General features: G+C 46.2%; 1 protein-coding gene across 2 annotated transcripts in view; it reads right to left on the bottom strand.

Moving 5' to 3' along the window:
• Positions 1-16,704, bottom strand: part of BOC (BOC cell adhesion associated, oncogene regulated) — a 71,294-nt gene extending 54,590 nt beyond the window's left edge. For both annotated transcript variants that reach the window (XM_012787502.3, XM_012787504.3), the window contains exon 1: positions 16,206-16,704. The gene's annotated coding sequence lies outside the window, so the exon portion shown is untranslated. The remainder of the gene's footprint in view (positions 1-16,205) is intronic.
• Positions 16,705-25,654: the final 8,950 nt, after the last annotated feature.

Genomic DNA, 25,654 nt, shown 5'->3' with positions numbered 1-25,654 from the left:
AAGGTGTCTCCTCTCCAGTACCCAATGCCCCATTTCATACCCTTTTACGGCCCACCCTACCCAGGCCTGCCCCAGAGGGGCTCAGAGCAGCCGAACTGCAGAGCACTCCGGAGGCCGGAAGAGGACTCCATTCCCTCCACGCTTGGAACAGCCGGGTTCCTTGCCTGGTCTCCCTTGCCAACTCCAAAATGAATAAAACAGCACTTAAAATGGCACGCCGGCCCTGGTGGTGCAGGCAGCTTGCAGACTGCTTGTGGCCACCCAGAAAAATGGGTCTGGAAATGGAGTCCCCATTCTCAGAATCCTGCCCCACCTCCCCCAGGGCCTGAATCTGGGGCTCCAGTCTCTCCTGTTCCTCCTGCTACTAACTGCCTCCTTCTCAGCAAAATCGTTGCTGAGAAGTGTTGCTCTCTAAAATGATCTCAGCCAACCCTTCACCTGTGAGGCTCTGTCCTTCCCACCTCAGCTCCCCCAGGGCTCAGATAATGGCCCCTCACTCAACTCTATGTACCATCCTCTGCTCCTTCCCCCCAGGACGGTGAGCAAAGCACTCCCATTACTCACACCTGTCCAGAAGGAACCCCACTGTCTCATGAAACCACTTGCCTCATAAGTCAATAAACTCTTACCGAACACCCATTGAATATTAGGCCCTGAGAATCCAAAGATAAAGTTCGAGTTCAACATCTGGTAAGAGAAACACATAGAAACATCTCAGAGCACCGGGAGACAATTGCAAATCAAACCCCAGTGCCCAGAGCTGGTGTGCCTTCCTTCCTGCTCCCCTGTCGGGAGGCAGTGGGAAGGCTGGGTCACACACCTCTTTGGGAAAGAGTAGGCTTGTAGCATCTGTCTTTGCCTATCCCACACATGCAGCTCAGTAATGAAAACAAAGTAATATTTAGAAAAAAAAAAAACACTTTTGTCTGTCTTATAATTGTGGAATATGGGTGGTGGGTACATGGGGTTCATATGATTTGTTCTGTTTTTATGCATCTTTCAGTTTTAAAATTAATACAAAGTAAGACTTTTTTTTCAGTAAAATAACTAGGTAAGATTCTCTCAGATCTTCCCAATCCTGAACCAACTTCCAGGAATCCCTAACCACCTAACCATCCAATGTCCTCTCAATTAAGGCAAACAGGCCCTATCAGACAGGTTTCAGCGAGTGCCCAGGCTCTGGTGAAGGAGGGAGTGTACCCCCTCTTTGGCCCCCAAAGGCTCCCTAGTGTTGGGCTAAAAAGGCAGCCAACCCCTGAGAAGGAGCCTGCTGGTCCCACCAGAGGAGACCCGAGGAGACTATCTCCCTGGATGTCTGGACTCTAGACTTGGAGCCAACTGATTGTCCTCCATCTTTCTGGGGCATCCCTGTCCAGAAAGGGCCCTCCCTAGAACCCCAAGCATATGTGACCAATGACAAGTCTCAGCTCTGGCTGGCTCTTTTCTGACTACAGAACCAACCAAGTATGGAGGCCACGAGTTTCGGTGAAAGACCATCAAGGAAACTGGCTTGGATTTCTGAATTTATCACTTTTCCCTGGGCCTCCACTTTCTACCTATAAAATTCTCAAACATGCCACAATTGACAAAACTCTTTAAATAGCCAAATTATCTGAGAAAATGGGCTCTATAAATCAGCATCTCATGGCAGGCCAAACTTACAATAATGAGGAGGATAATGCTGACCGTCTAAGTACCTCCCTGAGCCAAGCACTCTTCTAAGAAGGTAATGCGGATAATACAATTCAAGGCAGAATGACCTCCTGTTTTGGTGTGGGAAATATTCAGAAGCTGGGATATAGGTGTCTTGAGGGCAGTAGGCACAGTGCTCAGTAAATAACCTGTTAAATACAGTTCTGGGACTGAAAGGCCATGCCGATGGTGGCAAATGTCTTCAGGCCCCTGGGAGAGGCATGAATGAGCTGCTCTCAAGCAAGGCTATTGCTGAATACCCGGACAAGCAGGGAGAGCTCAGCCTGAAATCTCAAGGGGTTGAGGAAAGGCAGCTGCCCGGGCACCCTGAGCTTTAGTGAGTGGCATTCTTCATCCAGGGAGACAGGTCAGAACCCACATCCCCAAGCAGGGATTTACGTCTTATCGGGGCTGAGATGCACCCAGACAAAGTCTCACGACCATTCCCCATCCAGACAGAGGGCATTAACACTACCATTTTGTCAATTTCCCTTGTGGGAAAAATTAGTTCTGCCTGCCTGAGATTCCATCTCCATTGGACACGCAGTTCCTCTATATCTCCCGACTTTCAAGGTATATAGAACTTGGTTATTAAGGAGCTTCCCTGTTCTCCTGCCTTGAAGGCTGGCTTTTTCTGGACAGAGAGGTGGTGCAGTGGTACATAAAACTGGGAGCCCACTCTGTTTCTGCAGATTGCTCTGGAGAGAAAGCACTAAAGAAGACCCAGATCACACTGGAGATTTCCTTCCCCTAACACCCACTAAAGCTCCCCCACAGGACTCTTTGCACCTCCCACTCCAACAGGAACCCACACCTTTGGAGGTTCTGAGAAGGCCCCACTGTACAGAATGCCATTCCTTATGCTACAGGTGATTTTTTAAAAAGCATCACAAGATATTTATAAACCAGTCTTTCTGAGAGTTTTCTTCCCCATATCAGAAAAATAAAACTGCTTTGTAAGATCATGTATTTGTCTTTTGGTTCAGAATATGTGGCCTTTGCTCATGCATACGCACCACCTGGCATGAACCTATGGAAGTTGGTCTGGGATTCTTTCTCAAGATTCTCACTGTACTTCCTGTGGGGACAGAATGTGGAGAGGGTGATTTAGGAGTGAGGGGGAATTTGGTAGGGACATGGGTCCCACACTCGCCCAGTTTGGTAATTCTTTATCCTCTGCCTCTCAATGTAAACTGAGGCAAGGGCCAAGGCTTCTGGATGGGCTAAAGGTCAGTAATCACTCTTTTTTTTTTTTTTTTTTTTTTTTTTGAGACAGAGTCTCGCTTTGTTGCCCAGGCTAGAGTGAGTGCCGTGGCGTCAGCCTAGCTCACAGCAACCTCAAACTCCTGGGCTCAAGCGATCCTTCTGCCTCAGCCTCCCGGGTAGCTGGGACTACAGGCATGCACCACCATGCCCAGCTAATTTTTTATATATATATCAGTTGGCCAATTAATTTCTTTCTATTTATAGTAGAGACGGGGTCTCGCTCTTGCTCAGGCTGGTTTCGAACTCCTGACCTTGAGCAATCCGCCCGCCTCGGCCTCCCAAGAGCTAGGATTACAGGCGTGAGCCACAGCGCCCGGCCAGTAATCACTCTTATAGCCTTCCAGACTCTGGAGGTAGACTCAGGAAGACAGGGGTCAGGAGGCTCCACCCTGAATCCATAATTAGCAACAAAAGCAAGAAGGACAGCTTGCCTGTAGAGCACAACTCTCTGAAGAGTTAAAAGAGACTTAAATACTCCATTGCATTAGTGCTCACAGTCTTGGGGACAAGCTGGGGACAGGTATTATTGTTCTGCACTTACACAGGGTTGGCAGAGCCACAGAATGGCAGCCCAGAACTCTCAGTGAGTTACTGGTCAGGCTACAGACTGGAGGGTGGGCCAGGTGAGAAAACCAGAGGAGAAGCTGGTACAGATTTGGATCTTCAGCATGGAACTTCCATAGTCCAAAAAGCCGACTTTCCAAGGTGTCCAATGAGTCTTATGCCTCCTTTGTACTGAACTCTGAAACACCTGGCTGGTGTCTTTCAGCGTGAGAAGGTATCACCCAGCCTCTGTTCTCTGCTTATTCCAGACAGGAAGCAATGGAAGCCAGGGTCTGAATTTAAGTCCCTGTTTTCCAGGGTTGGAACCCTCTCTATCTAGTATACCCTCTTTCCTCAGCCCCTGGAACTTTCCAGCCTGGTTCAGATGATCCAAGTGACCCTCCACTCACATGCACTTTCCTTTCCCCTAAATGTGGTACAGAGCTGCAATGGGGCTGGAGAGCTTCCTCCCGATGCTGTTATAAAACCCATCATCAGCACCTGTCCCAGCTGTCCCCAGAGAGCCCCACTGTTTAGAGTGACTGGTGAGTGCCCTGAACACTGAGGGTGCTGCCCACTAACTCCCAAAGAATCCTAGTTTTTGAGGCTGACTCGAGAAAGAAGTACCTCTTGGCAGGGACAATGTCCTCAATCTCTTTGCACCTCATCGGTCTTCCTCCTAATGACCACAAAACAGGCCCCAGTGCTCGATCACTCCCAGGGCTCAACAGGCACCCGGCAGGACTGAACGGCAGCGACTTCAGAGGCTGAGAGACCTGCGGCCACCGCCACCGGATGTGGGCGTGGGCGTGCAGGAGGGCTGCCTGCCCAGGGGACCTCACTTCCCCACCGCCTGTCCGCAGCTCCAAAGCAAGTAAAACAAACTACCGAGGAGGAAGGCAAACAGCCCCATGTGCTCCTCCTGTCTTTCCATTTCAGAAGGGAACGGGAGGGTCTGCACAGCTGATTCTTCCAGATGTGGAACCCAAACACAGGCAGCTCCTGACAGCTTACCAGCCCGGGTTAAACTCCAGTAGCACCAGGGCCAGGGACGTTCAGGGTAAGATGATAAAGGGATCACACTGCAGATCTGAGGGGCTCTGCTTGGGGTGGGGGAGCAGTCTCAGCACACAGCTTTGGGCCCCTCCTTCTCCAGCCCCAGCTACATACGTGTATGGGGCCAGGAGGGCGAGAAAGCCATGTTTTAAGTTGAAGGAGGTTGCCAAGTGAAAGAAGTTGATCTGCAAAGGCTACAAACTGTGTTATTCTAACCAAATGACATTCTGGAAGAGGCAAAACTGGAGAGACAGTAAGTCGATCAGTGGTTGCCAGGGGCTGGGGCAAGGGAAGGAGAGAGGAATCGGTCGATTTTAGGCAGTGAAAGTAGTATTCTGTATGCTCCTGTAATGGTGGGTATTTTGTCAAAACTCAGGACAGGCACAATGCAAAGAGTGAACCTTAATGTAAACTATGGACTTTAGTTGGTAATAATGTGTCAATACTGGCTCATCAATTATAACAAATGTACTGCACCAACAAAAGATGTTAATAATAGGGGAAATTGGTGGGGGTTAAGTAATAGGGGCAAATCAGTATGGCAACCCTGTATTTTTCATTTAATGTTCTCTGTAAACCTAAAACTTCTGGGGGAAAAAGGTACTATTAATTAAAAACAATACAAAACAAAACTGAAAGAGGAGGCTTGGACTATTCTCTCATCTTCCCGAGATGCATACCCATTGGGTTTGGGGATCTGGTTGTATAATTTCTCAGGCATGTTTTTCACCATTGCTGTCTGCACAAAACCTCCCGGGATCTTTATCCCTTTTTTCTTCCTCAGCTTCTAAATCTAGAACCAAGTCAGAAATGACTGAGATGCAATTTGAAGTCAGATATGCCCCCGACTAGGTGGACATCTAAACATGCTGTTCCTCACTTTCATAGCTTGTCAACTCTCCATCTTTGTTTCCTGTGTGCCCAGCCCCACCAGGCCCTCGTGTGTGCGCAGCTGAACTATTCTCAAATTCATTCCATGTCCTGGGCCTGTGGTTTCAAAGCAGATTTGACAGAACTGTAATTCCACTCAGTCAGCTAAAGGAGGAGAGTGGCAAAGTGGATGGCCCAGGCACAGTTAGGAAATCCTAGATGAATGATCAGGCTGTCAACTGCTGGTGGGATGAGACAGCGAGCCAGGCTGAGCACAGTGCTGGCCATAAAGCAGACATTCACCAGATCCCCCTTGGGTGAGTGATGAGGAAGGGAGTCCCTTCCCCTATCCCCCCAAGAGGTGGAACAACTGGCACACCCATGACATGTCCACACCCATGGACATTCCTGCAGTCAGTCCCCTTGAGGAAAAGAAAAGGAACTGGGATCGTTCTACAGCAGCCTTGCACATTGCTTCCTGGCTTTTCTGAAACAGAGACTGTAACATTAGAATACCCCAGAATACATTTTCTTATGTAAATCCACATGAAATTATTTCATTTTGTTTAAAACTCTTAGCATGTCCCATTTGAGATTCAGAAGAGTCCTGCAGACTAGCAAAAACACACAAGCAAACAAACAAACAACATTCGAGCACCACTTTCCTACCAGATTCTACTCTAGGAGATTCTGCTCTATCAGATTCTACTGGGAAACGGTGAGGAACAAAACAAAGTCCCTAATCTCATGGATCTTCGGTTCTAGTGGGAAGCAGGCAATAAGCAAATGAACAAATAAATATGCCAGGAGGTGTAATGTTAAGGAAAAATGAATTAGGTTGAGGGGAGACAGAATGAGGGTGGGAGTGCTATTTAATAAAGGGTGGCCAGGTCAAGGTGGCCATGAGGCAGGGCCTGAATGAAATGAGGGAGGGTGCTGTGCAGGTGCCTGGGGGGGAGGAGCCTTCCAGGGAGCAGGCAGGGCAAGTGCAAAGCCCCTGAGGAGGGAGGCTGCTTAGCTAGTTTGTTTAAGGAGCAACAAGGAGGCTAATGCACAACAAGGAGGCTGTGTGTTGGGTAAGGAGGGGAGGAGAGGTAAGGTGAGGGGGTAAAGGTGAGGTGAGAGAAGGCACTGCAAGGTATATAGATATTTTCTCTGAATGAAACAGGAAGCTATGGAGAGTTATGAACAGAGAAATGACCTCCACTGGCTTCTGTTTCAACAGTGTGACATTGACTTTTCTATGAAGCGCAGACCATGGGGTGGGGGGTGGAAGGGTCAGGGAAGGGCTGAAGCAAGGAGAACACTTGGGGATCCACTGCAATATCTGGGTCAGAAATGTTGATAGAAGACTAGGGTGGTGAGAAGCTGCAGGATTCTGGAAACATTCTGAAGGCTAAGGGCAACACTATTTGCCAATGTAAAGCGGAGTGTGAAAGCAAGAACAGAGTCAAGGCTGAATCCAAGATTTGGGGCATAATTGCTTGAATGGGAAAGCTGAGTTGGGGAAGAAGCAGAGCGGAAGCTGGAGGAGGAGATTATCTACCGGAGGCCTGGTAAGGAATGGTGCACTCGGGCCGCCTACTGCGAGCTCTTCTTCCTCCCATCCTTGAATTTCTTTCTCGCTGTAGATCTTGAGCCACTGCAGGCTCCTTCAGCAGGACCTTGTACCACTCATCCTTCCAGCTGCCCAACCCCATCAATAACCCTCCTTTCATTCTGTTCCTCCTTCCTTTCCAAATATCAACAGTTACCTTCTACTGATTGCTCCCAATGCATTTCATGTACTTTACCTTGCCTCCCCTTTGCAATAACTTAAGAAACTGGGGTCTCAGAGTTTAGGAGACTTGCCCAAGCTCACACACCTAGCAACTGGCAAAGCCAGGACTGAAAGCATGTTCTGAAGCCTTCTCTCCACCAGAATGCTGCTCAATCTCAAACCTGGAAGTGACTCTAGAAACACCACTCCCTCCTTCATCAACCATCTTCCCCCAGCACTTCGCCCTTCTTCTAATAAGATTCATTCCAGACTTCTGTCTTCTCAGATGGGATCCCCCAGAAACTCCCCAGACTCTGTTGTTCCTGGCCCTCTCAAGGAAGGTTAGCCAGAATTCTTTAGCCATGAGTTCTTTTCCTTCCTCAACTCCTGTAGGATCTTGAAACCCCTCATTGCTTTGTCCAACAGGGAGGCAAAGGCAGCTTAGCTGGAGGGATACAGGAGGGTTTCTGACAATATGACCAAAGTGCTTCCAATCCAGGCTCCTGCCCTTGGAAAACAGAAGCACAACCACAGAAGCAGATGCATCCTGTATGTCCAGACTCTCACCTCTGACAAATTCCCTAAATTTCTCATCTCCAAACTCATCTTGGGTGAGCACAGATGCCACAGACCTTAGGCTTTTGAGGTAAGAAGGAACATTTTCAATCAAAAGTCTTCCTCTTTTGGAGGAACACTTCTCACATTTCACTGCCTCCTTGTGGTGTTCTGAGAAGGCTGCTTGTGAGGACGGGAATAAAGGCAGAGAGTTTCCATGACTTCCTCTCCATTTCCCAAGTAGTCGGTCACATAATTATATCTTAAACTCAGGTGTCCTGTGTGCCCTCAAACCCAGAACACCTTGGCTTAAGGCTTTCCATGTTTGTTAAAGAAAAACAAGGAACAAAGGTAACCACATGTCGTCTGCAGCCAAATCTCCACCACCCTCCTAAGCCAGCAGGGAGAGGTCTGCTTAGCTCTTCTGCAGGTAACTGCCTGTCGAATTCTTTTTGCTGGCTGCCCTGTGAGTATTTGCCTGGAAGGTAGCATCTTCTGTCAGTTACCTGTCTGTCAAAGCTGCTACTTCCTTCCCCAGGGTATTTTTCTATACAAGCTGCCACTTCTCCTGACCAGTAAAAGTATCTCCTGGGCCAAACACCTTCTCCCCCTCACTCCACCAAGAACACGAAGAGCCTGCTTGATCAGACTTGCAGAGATCCTAGGAGCAAATGGATTTGTCTGGCAGCTCTAGTGGAAGCAGAGACTCAGGACAGCCAATTCAGACAACATCCTGGGGTGGGGGGAGCTGAAACATGTTCTGTGATGAAACCCATGATGGACGTGGCTTTCGCCACTGCCTGCGAAGCCTGACACTAGTTGAGCCACAGAGCCTCTGGCTGCAAAGTCTGAGCCACAGAGCCCGGCTCCCCTCAGGCTGCTGCTGTTGAGCCATTCAAGACCTTCTAGTTGTAGCCCCAGTTTTAAATTTCAGTCTCTTGAGGAAGTCTCATAAAGGGCGCCACCTGCCCCTTACACTCTGTTAGCTGCAAATGAAACAGTTCTCCCAAGCTAAGGGGGCTCTGCTTTGGAAGAAAGCTTGCCTGGGCATTTTCTTTTTCCCCTGCAAAACTCGAGTTTTAGAGTCAGCAGACCTGAAATGAAATCTTGGCTCTGCCACTTACCAGCTGTGAGACCAGAACAAGTCACTACAATTATTTAAGCTTCAGCTCTTTTATCTGTAGAGTAGGATAACTAGACTAAATAGATAGTTCTTAACTATCTTCACAAGACTGCTGGGGACAATGCTTGTAGTGCTTAGCACGGGGCCTGGCACACAGTAGGTGCTCACACATGGCAGCTATCATTCTCCCCATCACAGGAAGGATGGCAGAGGTGGGCACTGCTGCCTCTCCGGCACTGAGACTAGCCCAACTCGGCCTGCACTCCGGGTCCTTGGCTGATCCCTGGCCTAAGCCATGGGGTGAGAGGCTGCACCAGGGGTTTTGCTTCTCCCCTGACAAGTGAGAATAACGATTCTTCCTTCACAGGATGAAGGGCAACCTGCTGCTCACGTGTGCTCACCCTCTTGGGAGGGAGACTCGCCACATAAACACCAGGCTTCATTTGTAAAATCAGGGGGAAAAAATTAACTCCATCACAACACCACTTTCAGGCAACCTGTTCAATTCTTTTCACCAGCACTCAAGACCTGTGTGGTGTTGTCAGTGACAAGGGGATTGGCTGCCGATGTGAAACCCACCTATAGAAAGCCACCTTGTTGTTCCTCTTTGGGGAGGAGAGCTGAGCTCCCCCAACCCCCTTCTCCCATTGTCAAAGACCACCCAGCGAAACTTGCTGGCAAGCTGCCACGGTCCAGACCGGCAAAGCCAGGCCTAACTCCCCAGCTACCATCTCTGCAACAGAAGCCCACAGAATGAAAAGGACCTGACTGTGAGCCCTTCACAGATGGCAGACCACCAAAAATCTCCACGAAGGGCTGCAGGTGATTATTTCAGAGGCCTATACATTGGACGATCTAACTCTTGGCTATAATACAGCAGATTCTTACATAATTTGTTCACTACAAAACATCCATTCATAATGACAGAGGTAAACAGTTGTGAGTTTCCATGACTCTATGTGGTCTCACTTGCAAAAGAGGGCACTGTGCTGACTGATTGCATTATTAAATCTCTCTCTTGGGCACAGCTGTGTAAGGAGGAAGAGCCACCCTAGCACCACTGTGGGATGATAGTCATGAGACAGAAAACAGACAGTCAAGTGGGGAAGACGATTTGTGAAATAATTAAGAGCAGCCTCCGCTTTCATAGAAAACTAATAAACCCAGAACCCCCCAATTTTCCTCTCCAATTAACCGTGACCCATACCTAATAAACCTGCTGGGATTGTAATGTTAGGTAAGTTCAGACTAGTAAAGGCACTTGGCTGGGACTAAACTGGAAAAGTCTTGGCAGAGCCAGGGAAGGTGGGGGAGGGCTCTCTTCCAGAATCCAATTCCAGGCCAGTCTGGGAGGGGGCCTCCAAGGCCAGCCAGTTCCCCATGCCCCCTTCCCCTTACCTGTAGCTCCCATCCTTTGTGATATTTATCTTTCAGCAGCCAAGGAGGTTTCTGGGCAACTGGAGAGCCCAGCAACTACTATGTCCCTAAAATAAATGTCCCCTGTCTTGGTACTCTGAGAATGATTTTAGAGCCAAGCAAACCTACTGCAGAAAATTGAACAAATGGCAAAAGGAATTGAAAGGTAAAAAGCTTCATTCAGGCACATGTTTCTACAGTTCTTAACGAAAATCTGAAGTAGACAAGAAAGGGAAAAAAAATCCATACATTTTTCCTTTTCCCCCTGAAAACTATTCAGTGATTGATTTTAGAAACTTGTCTAAAACCCAGATTTCTGAGATTCTTGCATTCAATGCAGAGACACCAGGTTTCAACTTTTTTTAAAATTAAAAAAAAAACCAAAAAACTACTCTGAACTTGAAATCTCATGTTTCCAGCATACTCAGGCCTATCCTTCATTAAAGAAAAATGAGTTTTCAGGGAGAAAATACTGAACAGCACATACGGGGGGGCAGAGGTAATGCCAGTTCCATCTTTGTCTTTAAGACTCAGCCTGAGCTTTTGACTCCCCTCCTTTAAGGAGTCTTTTTTAATCGCCCCACCCCCAGTGCTTTAACAGGAGAGTTCACATGGCACCTCCCTGCCTTTCCCTCCCCATCAGTCACAGGATCTGGACATGGGCTCTGGTATTGATCCCTGCCAGCCCACGCCGTGGTGCCAGGCACACAGCAAGTACTCAATCAAACCTTGTTGAAAGGATGAAGGATCCAACCAACACATACTTCATCACCCTCATCTTGTCCAACACTGTCCAAAGTCATTTTGGAGAAGCATAAACATGTCTTTGCCATACTTTCCACTGCTCAGCTCCTTTTGGGTTATTTTTCTTCAACTCTACTTACCCTGCCCATATTATGCACTTTGCTGTTACCAACCAGGAAAAGTAGTTGAGACTTTCCTCAACGTTTTCTCTGGCAACTGAATGAAATTGACTGTCTATTACTGGCTATGGTCCTTCTGCTATGATTTCCTCTTACTGCCCAGTAATCCTGTCCCAAACATCAAAGGCCTTCTTTGAAGAGAAGGCCAAATTCATCATTAGGAAAAGAGAAATTATTTCCTAACTTTATGTCAGAAGATGAGAAGAAGTACAATCTCTCTGGTTTTCGTGAGATAAACACTCCCTGGTACATCAGACCACAAGGCATTCACTGTGATACCAATGACAGAGACATAAACACAAGGCTTTCCTCACCCCAACCTAAGCAGGACTTTTCCACAGCAAGCTTAGACTCCAAATCCCACAGTACGTGGTTTGTATCTGACGTGTCTGACAAAGTTTTCTTCGGGACAAGGGGGTGGGGGGTTCACATGGCTAGCACAGGCTTTGACTGAGTTGAACTAGAACTGACCTGAAGTTAGTCCAGATTCCACCCAAAGTTGGACTCTTTCAATACTTAAGAATGAAAAATACTATCTTCAAGTGGTAACAAAAAATCATGAAAAAATGACTGAGCCAAGGGGCCAGAGATACTAGGCTGAGCAGGAAACCTCACCTACTTCTACTCTTTCGCTGCTACCCTCAGCCGGTGTGAACGCTGAGAAGACTTCATGGGTCATGGGTTCCAGGAAGCTTGTCCAAGACTGAAGCAAAAGAGAATCGTCTCATCTTTTGAACAACAACGTAAACAAACAGTTCTAAAGTATTTGCTTTTTACACACTGCATTGTTATAAACCATAATAGTTCTTTATTAATCCATTTTATAAATAAGAAAACAGAGGAAGAGCAACTTTTCTAAGATCATAGGTCTCCTTAAATGTCCAGCTTCCTGGCTTCTTGCTAGAGCTGAAATGAACAATAGATTGAGAACAATGATTACATTGTACAAAGCCATTATCCTTGTGTCCAGCAGTCCACTTTCATCAGTATTCACCAAATATTCCTTTAGAATACATTATAAGCAGGCCTCACACAAAACAAGGTGAGCTTACAGGGAAGGGGCTTGGGGTGATAAGAAAGAGGGCGAGGAATGACCTCAACAAAAATCAAGGGTTAGCTACTAGACGGGTCGGGCTGGAACAGAAGGCTGCCACTGAAGTAATAGTGTCATGAGGTGGGACAGAGCTGCATAGGAAAGTGTTAAGAAATTCGGATTCTCAATCTAGGCTGTTTTTAAACTGGGTGGTGACTTGATTATGAGACTGCCGGAGAATGGGTGGGGGGGGGGGAGTAGCCATGTGTCAGTTACAGTTGTCAAGGGCATCAACAAGCAGGAATGAAAAAGATGTGGAATAATAAAAGGAAGGGCAGGAAAGACTGGGCAGGCTTGGGGAAGGAGTCTGACTCTGGCAGTGGAGATGCAGGAATAGATTAGTTCAGTGCTTTGAGGCAGTGTGAATGGAGTTCATAGGCAGAGCTAGGGCTCCAGCCCAAGTTTCCTAATCCTAAAGGCAGCGCCACTCGGAGATTGATCCTGTAAACCTTCCTGCCTGCATTCCACCTCCCCTCCTCTACCCATTGCCAACCCTGAGGGCTCCAAGAAGGCAAAATCCAACTTTAGGAAAGCTTTTTGTAAACATGAATCTCTAGATTCAAAACAAACACACTCTCTCACCCACCCACCCCAACCCCAAATATTTGATTCAACCTCATAAGTTATGAGAATATTACATGTTAAGGCTGCATGTGGGAACACACTTAGGTATTGGGTCTTTCCTACCAACAGCAAAGTGGTTGGCTATATCTGTTTTCTGTGAGTCTCTGGTCAAAAATGTAGAGATACTTCAGGGCTCTCTGATGACAATAGAGCTTATACTTTTATCATAACTGTGTATCACACTCCTTATCATGAGTTTGCTGAACAATTAACAGCTAAGCAGGGTCCTCTCTGTTTTTCTCTCCCACACCTCCCTCCCTAGTTGTGGTCAAGGAACCAACTATCCTGACCTCTATCAACCTCCTCTCCCAAGTAAAGCTAACGGCTCAGGCACTTTCTCGCAAGTGAATGTCTCTTGCAATGTTGCTCTTCTGAATTATCTTGAAAAAAGATAAGAGACAGTGTCTGAGGTTTCAAAAAGTATATATGCACATGAATGAACAAAAACAAGTCATGTTACAGTATGGGATTGTGGATGATTTTTAGAATATTTGCTTAATTAGTAATAAATGCTTGTGCAATAAATAAAAATTTGGGAGGAACCACGCTTTGACTAAGAAAACTTACTGTCTTGGGACAAGGAAGTTCTCAGCCTGGTATCTGATGCACTATATGTGTTTACTGAATTAAAGTATGGAGATGACAAAAAGTCACATATGTTAGAGTAAATAGATTTTTCTAAATGGAACATATTACTTTCTTTCCTCTCCCTCCCAAATTTCCATTCCTTTCTTCTCTCCCATGTTTTCCCAGATAGCAAGGGGGCTTAGCGGAAAGAAAGTAAACTCCAAATGTATAATATCTTTTGGTGCCAAGTTCACACTTTCTTATTCAGAGGCCACATAGTACTAGATAGCAATTATCTGAGGTACCCAGGTCTTCTGTTGTAGTTTGAAAGACACAGAGAGAGAAACCCTAATTCATTAACCATATCACTGACTTGCTGAAATTTGAACCCAGACCCCCTAAGGCACATGGAACACTATCCTCCTCAGGCTCACCTCTTGCCCTCCTTTATTAAACCCTGAGGGTCCATGGAGAAGTCAACTGAATTATTTCATGAGTAAAATCTCCTATTCGTTCTTAGGCCATGAGTTGCTGAGGAGAGCTGGGATTCTCAAATACCTGAAAAAGCACCTCAAAGAAAGGAAAAATCTCTGGACTCATTTGGAGAATGGAAAGGAACATAAATCACACTCCTTATCACGAATTGGCAGACCAATTAACAGCTAAACAGGGTCCTCTCTGTTTTTTCCCCACAAGCTCCCTCCCCAGTTGTGGTCAAAGAACCAACTATCCTGACTTCTATCAACCTCCTGTCCCAAGTAAAGCTAACAGCCTATAGCTCAGGCACTTTCTCACAAGTGAATGTCTCTTGCAATGTTGTTCTTCTAAGGTAGCTTGAAACAGGATAAAGAGACAGTGTCTGAAGTCTCAATCCTCTGACATCATTGGTGTAGACAGCCTTTTGCCTCCTTAAGAGCCAAATTCTGAGTAATAAATCTATATGGGGGCGGGCAGAGTCAGCAATGTGGCACAACAAGGCAACTCTTCTTTCATTTTTACCTCTTTGCATAAACTCACTTGCAAAACTCATCTAGCAGGAAGATCATAACTCCACTGCTATTTCCACCCAGCCTCTGTCCCACTGACCCCATGGTGCTTCAAGATTACCACGGGAACCTTCTGGGTTTCAATTATGAGACCATTAAAAAGTGCCAATTATAAGACCTCAGAAATGTTCCTGGGAAACCTGCTATACACCTCAAAATGGCCAACCTCTTGCCTCAGATTTACTTTAAATAAAGTTCAGAAAACAGGTCACCCAGGTGTATGGGCATCCCAGCCCCCATCCCAGTCCAAAAGACCATGTTTTAATATTTTCCATGCTGCCCTTGAGAAAACGGAGATTGATTTATTGGCTGTAACCAAAGGGATGAAAAAACCATCACAGAGCTGGGCTGCCTGTTTAGGATCCAGTTGTGAAATAAATCAGAAATGTTTGCACATTCAAGGATTTTTATAATGACATTAATCAAATGGTCAATGTTTGCAAAGTTCTGGGCAACAAAGAAATAGGTGACAAAATGAGTCCTGGGTACAGGACACTTGGAGGTGGCACAAGGGCCTGAAACCAAAATATACTCTACACTCAGGCCACTCAAGAGGTAACTATGGGTCAAAAACTTAGGCCAACCCATTTGAACTTCAAGAGAGGCATGGGGGGAGCAGCAATACACCCCACCACACCCAAAAAATGCCTGTTTAGGATTGCTGGTGTGTGGTTTGAGTATTCTTAGCTCTACTGCCACATCTCTGGAGGAACACAACTCTGCTTCAAGTAACTCCACCAAGGCCATCCCCATCCCCAAAACAAAACTAAACAAAACGAATCCCCATGGCTCCACAAACTCCTCCAGGTCTGCCTGCTTCCCACCCCCAAAATCCTCCCATCACCTGGCAAAGCGAACTAAGGAAGTCAAGCAGGCCGCCCAAAAACCCAGCAGAGAACCCTTCCCGGCTTCCTTGCCGTCCCCACAGCCCCTTCCCACTTGTTCCGGAGATTCCTGTCCCCCACCTTCTGATAGTTACACAAACAAAAACCCACAGGAGCACAACTCCAGGAAGACACGGGGGCGCGAACACACACACACACACACACACACACACACACACACACACACACACGTTCTCCCTCTCGCCGCCCCAGCCCCACAGGCACCTCTGGACACCCCAGCCTCGCCCCCTGTCCCCCTCCTTCTAGGGATGCTTTTCTGAGGCTGTTTAGCACGATCCCTGCTTTTAGTGCTTTCCTTTTAAAAACACAACTACGACAGACCCTCGTCCCCAAGGGGCCCGACGGGTGCTGAGCGCTCCTGCCTACTTGCCGACGCCCACGCCGGCTTCTCCCACGGCCTGGCGCGGGGAGCCGGGCGCCGGTGTCAACCTTCGGGGGAAGTTCGGAAGGCTGCCCGGGCCCTTCTTCCACCCGAGAAACTTCCGGGAACCGGGGGACGCCAGACTTCTCGGCAGGGGCCGGGACGCGGCGCCCCCGGGCCCGGCTGCGGCTCGCCGGCGGCACAGCCCCGAGCCCCCGCTGCCCGCCTGGCCGCGACTCCCGCGTCCCGGGCGGCCGAGCGCTGGGACCCCGCTCCGCCGCCCGCGCGTCCCCCAGCAGCCGCTCGCCCGCTGCCCGGCCTGCGGCCGCCTCCCGCCCCCTCCTCTCCCCAAACCAACAAACAAACTTTTTATGAAAAGAAAACAAACTTGAGCGACGTGACTCACCTCCGGTGCAGCCGGCGCCTGGGAAGGGCGAGCCGGGGCTCGGGGGCCAGCGTGATGGGCGCGGAGAGAGCCACACAGCGCCGCGCCGCGCGGACACACGACACGCACGGTGACACCGGGGACGCACAGCCCCGGAGAGCGGCCGCGGCGGGGGCAACAAAGGAGTCCGGGACGGAGGAGCCGCGGGCCGCGAGGGAGGGCGCGTGCGGGCGCGCGTGGCAGCGCGGCGCGAGGGCGTGTGCGCGGGTGCCGAGTGTCGGTGTGTCTGTGTGTGCGTGCGTGTGCGCGCGGCCCTGACACCCGCGGCCCGGGCTCAGGGTCCCCGCGGCAGGAAGCGGGGGCCGCGGCGGCGGCGGCAGCAGAAGGACAAGGCAGGGGACGCCGCGCCCAGCGCACCCGGTCCCTCCATATGGAAGAAGCTTTTTTGGATGACTGAGCTCGCAAACAATTCCTTCTTTTGCTTCTCCTGCCTAGGAGCCTCCCATTACCGCGCGAGGAGGAGGAGGGGGCAGCAGAGGAGGCGGGGAAGAGGGGGAGGAGCAAAAGGGAGCAAAGAAAAGTCTTGCAAAGGAAGCTGGAAAAAAAAAAAAACCACAGTCCCCCAAACTTTAGGGCAGTTTTTCCCCAAACGCCCCCTTTCTGCCGCGCTTCACACCGGCGCTCTCCTCCAAGTTCTTTCCTTTTCCCGCACCAAAAGCACTGTCCTCTGCCTTTCTCTCGCACCAGGGGCTCCCTTGAACCCCCCATTTTCTCCTTAGCTTCACTTCAGACCCTACCTCTGGCATATGCTATGCTTCCCTCCTTTCGCTCAGTGTCTTCTTCCAAGCCTTTTTCGGACAACCACCTCTCAACTGTCTCCTTTTTCTGCAAACTACTGGATAAATCATTAAAAACAACCTTATTAAATGTGCCATTTCTCACCTCCCCCAAAAGGGGGGCAGCAGCAGTCGGGAGCATGATAAGGAAACTGGTCTCCGGGCAGCCCCCAAGCCGCCTTCTTTTCCAAGCCCCCAACCCCCACCCCCACCCCCCATCCTCTCGGTGGCTTGGGCAGGGTTTGCCGCGCCCTCCGTCCTCTGTTGACAGCGCCCTGACCTCCATTCATCATCCCAGGATGTAGCAGCGAGGAAAGGGAGGGAAAGCAGGGGCTGGGGGACGGCGGGTGTGTGTGTGTCAGAAAACGTTCAGGGAAGTGGTTCTCAGACTTGAGCTGTGGCACCAGAGCTCCCTGGAAGGCCTGTGAAATCCCATTTCTGGGCCCCACCTCCAGAGTTTCTGATTTAATGGGTGGGCCTGAGAATTTGCTGTCCTGGTAAGTTTCCAGGTGATGCTCATGCTGCTAGCCCAGGGCCACCGTTTTTGAAAACCCCTTTTCCAGAGCATTGGGAAGTCAAACAGATGCTACTGTGGCAACTTGGGTCTCCTTATTCTTTAGGGGTGAAACATAGATTGTAAAGGGTTGTCCGTTCCACACCTTCCCTGCAGCTAAGAATAACCAAGACCCAGAAAGGCTAAGCCACTTGTTCAAAGTGGACTGAGAGTTTGTGCTGAGGGGGTGAGGACTGTGCTGAGAGTTGGCCAGGCAGGCCGGTAGGGCGAATGGGGTGCTGCCTTCCCTCTGTGGCAGGGTCATTGCACGGGGAGTCAGGAAGTCACTGTGACTTAGAGAAAGTCACTTAACCTTTCTGGACATTAGTTTTGATTCTTATTGTTTGTTTCTCATCAGTAAAAGTACATGCCTTACACTGAGTATATGATTCTAATTGAATCTGAACCAAAAGACATTGAAAGGTAAATATAAATGTATCTTATTCCATATTTTGCACTATTTTTTTCTCCTGCATTTGATAATTCAGGCAGGAGCCAGTTTCTTTGTTGATTTATCTTGCACTTTCAATTCTATGCGCCTGGATCCTTGGACATGTCCCCAAATGGATCAAATTATATAGCAAAAGGGATCCAGAGGACAATCTATTTCAATAAGAAGGGGAAAAAGAGGGCCGGGCTGAGGTGGCTCACACCTGTATTCCTAGCACACTGGGAGGCCGAGGTGGGAGGAGGATTGCTCAAGGTCAGGAGTTGGAAATCAGCCTGAGCAAGAGCGAGACCCCATCGCTACTAAAAATAGAAATTAATCGGCCAACTAAAAACATATAGAAAAAATTAGGTGGGCTTAGCGGTGCATGCCTGTAGTCCCAGCTACTCGGGAGTCTCAGGCAGAAGGATTGCTCAAGCCCAGGAGTTTGAGGTTGCTGTGAGCTAGGCTGATGCCACAGCACTCTAGCCTGGGCAACAGAGTAAGACTCTGTCTCAAAAAAAAATTAATAATAATAATAATTTAAAAAATAATAAAAGAAAGAAAGAAAGAGGAAAAGGCTCTGAACTCTGTCTTTAATCAACCACCTGCATTCTCCTGTCCTCTCCAATCTACCCCTTTCCACTTTTCTTCTCTTTTAATCTCTACCAATCTCCCAACATTCTCAAAGACCTATTTTTCTTCCTGATCAATGACCAGGTTAGCTTCCACCTTCTTATTTTCGTTTTGAGGCACAAGTCAGGGATATGAGGCCTGGGGTCCGCCCTAGGTACAGAACTCTGTATTTCCCAAGGGAATGGGCCAGCCAGCTTTCCACTGCAGTGAAAACACCACTTCTACCTAGATCCCCAAGCAGGGTATCCAGCTTTCTGTTTTTCAAAGATGATTTCAAGCACCACTCTTACTGGCAATGGTGGGATCCCAATGAGAACAAGACACACGAAGTTCTCAGGTTCTTCTATGTTCCTATTTATTGTTCAACATCTCAAATGTGTCTCCTACACCTTCGCATCATCTTTCTCCTAGGCCTCTCTATTCCCTCCACCCTGGTCTTTGGGTCCACACAATCCTGGGCTCCGAGTGAGGGCATCAGAACACAACAGAAGATAAAGAATATAGGAGTCATTACCAACACTATGTAGCCAAAAGAAAGACTCATGGTCTCGTACCTTCTTCTTTCACAGGATGCGCACCTTTCCTTAGTTTTAGGCAGAATGCAGATCACAGTTTAGCAGAAAGGACTTAATCTGTCCAAAACATCAAGCACACTGGTGGCACCTTAGATATGTTTATTGTTTTTGTTATTAATATGATCGTGTTTATTACTATTACTGTAAGAACAATGTATCTCGGAACTCTCAGTTGCACTCCCCTTTGCCGGGAAGGTGTTTCTTGCCTAATTCTCCCCTCCCCTTTACATTAGTTTCTCTACCCTAACCCACCCCACCTACTCCAACATTCCTAGCCATCTAAAGACAGTTAGATGGAGTTTGGCCCTAGTACGTGCTTTTTACTACTCTCTATTTTGTTAAAGGTGAATTACCTCTGGCATCTTGCTTTCTTGGGAACTTTATGGGCTTTTACCCAAAAGGAAGAATTTAGTATGGAAGTGATCATCACATTAATTTATTATGTTGGGTGCAAGCAGGGACTGTAGGTCTACATAAGTCACTATGTTGCTGGGCTGTCCAAAATAAACTAGAAGAAGTTTAGCAAGTGACAGAAAAAGATGTCATTCTCTCCTCAATGTTCTATAGACACTCTACCTATATCATATAAACAGGGATCTCCTTGGTTGTGAGGGAAAGCTGAAGAGCATTGTGCTGAGAAAATGTAGAGAGAGGAATAGGGACTTGATGGATTTTCCCTCTTTTAATATAGGTCTGTTTTCCTGATTGTAAAATATGTGCATTGAATAAAGTTTAGAAAATACAGAAAAACACAAAGAAGTAGAAAATCACCTTAAACTTACTACCCAGGGATAACATTATTAACATAGTGGAGTGCTTTTTCTAGGCATTTTTCTTCTTGTTTTTGTTTCTGACCAATACAAATACATAGTTTCTCTACACTGAGTATATGATTCTAATTAAATCAGAATTGGCAGATGTTTAACGGGCAACTTAAACCAGGTGCCAATATTTTGTACAATTATGTATTTTGGTAATTCAGGTTGGAGCCAGCTCTTTCATTGATTTACCTGGTACTTTCATAGTCTGCAAATTTGAGTTCATTGTACATACAGGTTGTTATCCTACTTTTTAAGTTTAACATTCTAATGAGATTATTTTTCCCATGTCATTGAATCGTCTCCAAAGTTTGACTTTAACAGCTGTGTACTAGTCTGTTAATGAGAGAAATTGTTATTTTTTCAACCATTCTTCTATTGTCATATATTTAGGTTGTTTCCATTTTTATTATTATTCTGAATTACAGTTGGTTAAACATCTTGTCATAAGTCTTTACTTATGATTCTGATTATTTCCTAAGAGTGAATTCCTTTGAGTAGGAGTTTGGGATCTATGGATAGGATGCAACATTTTAAAGGCTTTTGGTTGGTATTGTGAAATTGTCCTCCAGTGGTTCCAATGTACATTTCCATCTTTGATATTATTATTATTATTTTTTTTTTTTTTTTTGAGACAGAGTCTCACTTTGTTGTCCAGGCTAGAGTGAGTGCCGTGGCGTCAGCCTAGCTCACAGCAACTTCAAACTCCTGGGCTCAAGCGATCCTCCTGCCTCAGCCTCCCAAGTAGCTGGGACTACAGGCATGCGCCACCATGCCCGGCTAATTTTTTATATATATATCAGTTGGCCAATTAATTTCTTTCTATTTATAGTAGAGACGGGGTCTCGCTCTTGCTCAGGCTGGTTTTGAACTCCTGACCTTGAGCAATCCGCCCACCTCGGCCTCCCAAGAGCTAGGATCACAGCGCCCGGCCTTGATATTATTTTAATTAAAAATAACAATGAGATCATCAAGCATAAGGCCTCAAGTGGAAACCTAACTGAATTATCTAGCTTGGGTGATTACACTGACCAGATAAAGAAAACAACTGTCAAATATTCACTATAGTGGAGACAACACTCCAATGAGAGGAGTTGAACAATAATTGCTTACTATATGAACTCAATTATATTTATGATTTTATTTAACTTTCCCAACAAGCCTCTGAGAAATAAATTAATGTTTATAGAACACCTTCCTCTCCAGCCTCTATGCTGGATTCTGTGTGTACGTGCCATCCTTTTTTTTTTTTTTTTGAGCCAGAGTCTCACTCTGTTACACAGGCTAGAGTGCCGTGGTGTCAGCCTAGCTCACAGCAAACTCAAACGCCTGGGCTCAAGCGATCCTCCTGCCTCAGCCTCCCAAGTAGCTGGGACTACAGGCGCGTGCCACCATGCCCGGGTAATTTTTTTCCATTTTTAGTTTGTTTGGCTAATTTCTTTCTATTTATAGTAGAGACAGGGTCTCGCTCTTGCTCAGGCTGATCTCAAACTCCTGAGCTCAAGCAATCCGCCTACCTCGGCCTCCCAGAGTGCTAGGATTATAGGTGTGAGCCACCTCTCCCGGCCATGTACATGCCATCTTGAATCCCCATGACAATCCTTTGCTGTAGGTTCAATTATCTGCATTTTATAGATAAGGAAAATTTAGTAACTTGTCTAAGATCTCCAACAACTAAGTGGTGGTACACATTCTAAAACCCAGGTTTTTTTCTAGTGCAACACATTACTTCTCCACAACTGTTTCATGAGTTACAGGCTACTTCTTGGAGTAAGAAAGGTATATTTAGGAGATGCCTGAATTTTGTTGAGCCATTAATCTTTTATGGGCTCTCCAAGGAGTGTTTGTTTTTTTTTTTCAAAGTGGCATCCAAGTGCATTCCAACAGCTAAGGTAACTTACTAATTGTAACTAATATAAGAGTCCAAGGATTGTATACTGTAAGAGAATATTATCTCTGATACATGAGTTAAGATTAAAAATGAGATACTAAAATTCACAGTTTTAACAGTAATTAGTAAATTCGTTTTTATATACATTCCTATTCAAGTTGATATTTGGATAAAGACATTTTATCTTGATAAGAGGTACTAGAAATAAAATATTCATGAACCTAAATTTCTGGTTTAAAATTTTGGCTCTTGAATATATAACATTTTTCTTTATTAAGGCAATATCTCAATACATTTTCAAAATAAGTGCATAACTTAATCCATTAATTTATAATTAGGAAAATCAGCCCTCATTTGCTCTTTAGTGGGCCATTAACTAGTTATCTGAATTGGCTTACCTCCCCATGCTTGATATCACAAAATCTGCCAGAAAAGAAATGTGCCCAGTTGCTCTAAAATATTTGTTGACTGAATGAAGAATGATGAATGAACATATAAGATTGACCTATGCAACAATTAGTAAACAGTGCAAAACAGCATATAATTAAACCCTAAATTGCATGGTTCAGGCAGAATTACAGGTGAGCCTGGTACAATGCCATCTATTTCTCATAAAGTTGAACTGGCTGGGACTGACTTCTCTAGCCCCGGGCTGCCAACTCAGGGGTTCCTACTGCCATGAGTTCTGTTGGCTTTAAGGGATTAGTCTCCAGATCCCCACAAGGCTGCCTATGAACAAATGTACTCTAGGGGGATGATGGCATTAACAAAAGAAAGAAAGAAAGAAATATTGTGGAATCAAGACAAATCTGGGTTTGAATCCAGTCTTAAATAAGCTGTGTGAGCTTGGACAAATTACTTACCTTGCTGAATGCTAGTTTCTTCATCTGTTTACATTAGAAATAATACATATAAAGTGTTTCTCTTAGTACGTGACTCTAAGTGGGTCATCTGGTATGCCTGCTGTTTATGGCTAACACTTCTGATTGATCACTTCCCATACTATTTCTGTTGTTACATGTATTTTAATACAACCTTGGTAGGCACTCAAAAAATGGCAGTTATATTAGTAAAAGTTTCAGTCAGAGATAAGCCTGGGATAGAAAAATGAAAACTAGGACAGTCCAAAGCCATTTCTCTGATCCATCCCGTGTGCTTGATTTTGCACATTCCTGAAGTCCCAGACAAATGGAATCTGTCTGTTGACTCTTCTGTCTCTTGAACTCTGCCTGAGATCTACTTGAGACCACTTTTCCAAGATATCAGATTCTCTAAAGCAAGCACAGCCCCAGTGGGTCCCATGTGAAACCCCCACCTTCCTCAACCCCCTCGGTCTGTTCTCCCCCTGCCCCCCTGCCCCTCTCACGTGTTAGGCTGAGAAACTCGGATTCTGGAGCTGCCCAGACTCCAGCTGTTTGATATTGTGCAGCAGCAGCAGCCAAGAGGGCAGGGGCGAGAGATTCCAGATGAAAGCAGAAACTCAAAGAGAACCGGACCTCAGAGCTTTGATACCAAACTCAGTGGGTAACAGCTGCTGTTAAATTTGTTCAGTCAGCCATTTAAAAGGGAAGAAGTTTCTCACACATCCTGTAAGGGTTTTTAGCGACGGGATGCTTCTATGGAGGGGAGTCAATGTTTGAGGGAATCAATGTTCTGGGGAATGAGCTAGGCAGAATCTGATGCCAAAGCTGCTGTTGCAAGCTTACAGACAGGTAGTGTGCTGCCTTGTTTTGCTCCAAATATTATATTTTCTTTCTCCTTCATAAGGTACCCAGGATTCACTGAGAGTTTTGGCCACAGCAACAGAAAACTCAGTATGCCCCACCGTACTCCACCCCACCCCACTTCTTCAGACCTGCACTCACAAGCAGAATTCAACAAGGAGACCCAAGCTCTGCCACTCTCCTGGTCACAGAGGGAAGGCTGCCTGGCCCCCCTGGATGCTGGTTAGAAGGTCTCTGTGGACCTTCAGGCAGAGCCACGAGGAAGGAAGGAGAGTGGAGAGGAAGACAGATGCTGGCTGTTAGCGGTGTAGGAACCTCCCTACCACCTCTCCCACTGAGATTCAGAAACCAGTTTCATTTTCTTTGCTTTCTATTAGTTGCATTCACCAATTAGGAAATGGAATTGTTTGGGGCTTGGTGGGCCCAATTTCCGAAGTCCCTTGGGTATGAACCTCTGCTTGGGATAAGGAAGGATTTAGAAAATTAATGACACAGACCACTGATTCCTAATTCTTTAAAAAAAAAAAAATCCATAAACCTTGTCCTTATTCATCCAGGATTGATGAAGATGGGATCAGTCATGTCTCTGCTTTTCTGCGATAGCTCCCCAGTTGCTTTGATGTAGAGGTAAGTGCTCCCTGGGTTGGTCCAGCTCAGCTCTCCAGCTGGCGCCCCTGGGGCCCATGCACCTGCATCTAGTGTTCTAGCACCTCCTTGCCCTTCCTCACAGCACCACATTTTCTCATGTTTCCCAGCCTGCCCATTTTCTGTCCTCCTGACATAACCCTTTCTACTCATCTAACTCCTACTTACTCTTTGAGACTGTGCTCTAACCCCACCTTCTCTAGGAAGACTCACCTGGGCCTCCTTCCCCAGTTCCAGTTGTCCTCCCATGGAATGCTCTTACTGTGTTTATCTGGCATCTTTCATGAGCATTGTAATTGTAATTGTGGATCTGTCTTCTCTTCTCACTGCAATATCCTCAAGCACAGGGGTATCTTGGTACCCCCATGTTTAATGTGATATTTGGCACATAGTAGATGTCCAGTGCATAAATATAGCAAATGGACGAACCAATGAAGAATTAATAAAATCAAGTATCCTTGACATAGCAGTGGATGTGGTTATATGTGATCTGGAATGCTGAAAGGATATCAATAATTGATACTAAACCTGAGGTGGAATCATAGTTTTAAAACCGAAAACCAGGCCCTTGCTTAAAGCAGGTGAAGACCAGTTGTCTTAGGTATAAAGCTCTATGACTACTACCTAGTGTTTTATATTTAGATGCTAATGATATGTTTGAAATGATAGCATATGACTGACTTTTAGCTGTGCGTTTTGTTTTTTATTTCTTTTTAAATGACTATGGAGTCACACGAGTTGTAAGAAATACTGCAGAGAGATCTTGTTTATCCTTCGCCCACTTCCTCCCTAACTATACCACAACATCTAACCTAATTATAGTACAATAACTTAACCAATTGACATTGATAAAATTATCAACCTTATTTGTATTTTCTAATTTTACATGCATACTGATTTGTGATTAGTTGTATGTTTTATATTGATTTGTGGACTCAAAGGGGTCTACAGATTCACAATCCTTATCAAAAATCCAATGGCATTTTTTACAGAAATAGAACAAGCCATCCTAAAAGTCCTATGGAATCTCAAGACACCCAAAATAATCAAAAGAAACTTGAAAAAGAACAAAGTCAGAAAGCTCACAATCCCTGATTTCAAAACACACTGCAAAGCAACAGTATTTAAGGGGGTGTTGTGCTGTCATAAAGGTAAATATATAGATCAATGAAACAGAATAGACATTGAATGAATCCTTGTATATATATGGCCAAAAGATTTTGACAAGGGTGCCAAGACTACACTATAAGGAAAAAACCATCTCTTCAACAAATGGGTATGGAAAAACTGGATCCTTACCTTACACCATTACAAAAAATTAACTCAAAATTATTAAAGACCTCAAAGTTAGACCTAAAACTATTA

The sequence above is a fragment of the Microcebus murinus genome, chromosome 1 (genome assembly GCF_040939455.1).
Source record: "Microcebus murinus isolate Inina chromosome 1, M.murinus_Inina_mat1.0, whole genome shotgun sequence".
Taxonomy (NCBI): Eukaryota; Metazoa; Chordata; class Mammalia; order Primates; family Cheirogaleidae; genus Microcebus; species Microcebus murinus.
The sequence above is the reverse complement of the archived record's forward strand: the minus strand, read 5'-3'. Positions and strand labels throughout refer to the sequence as shown.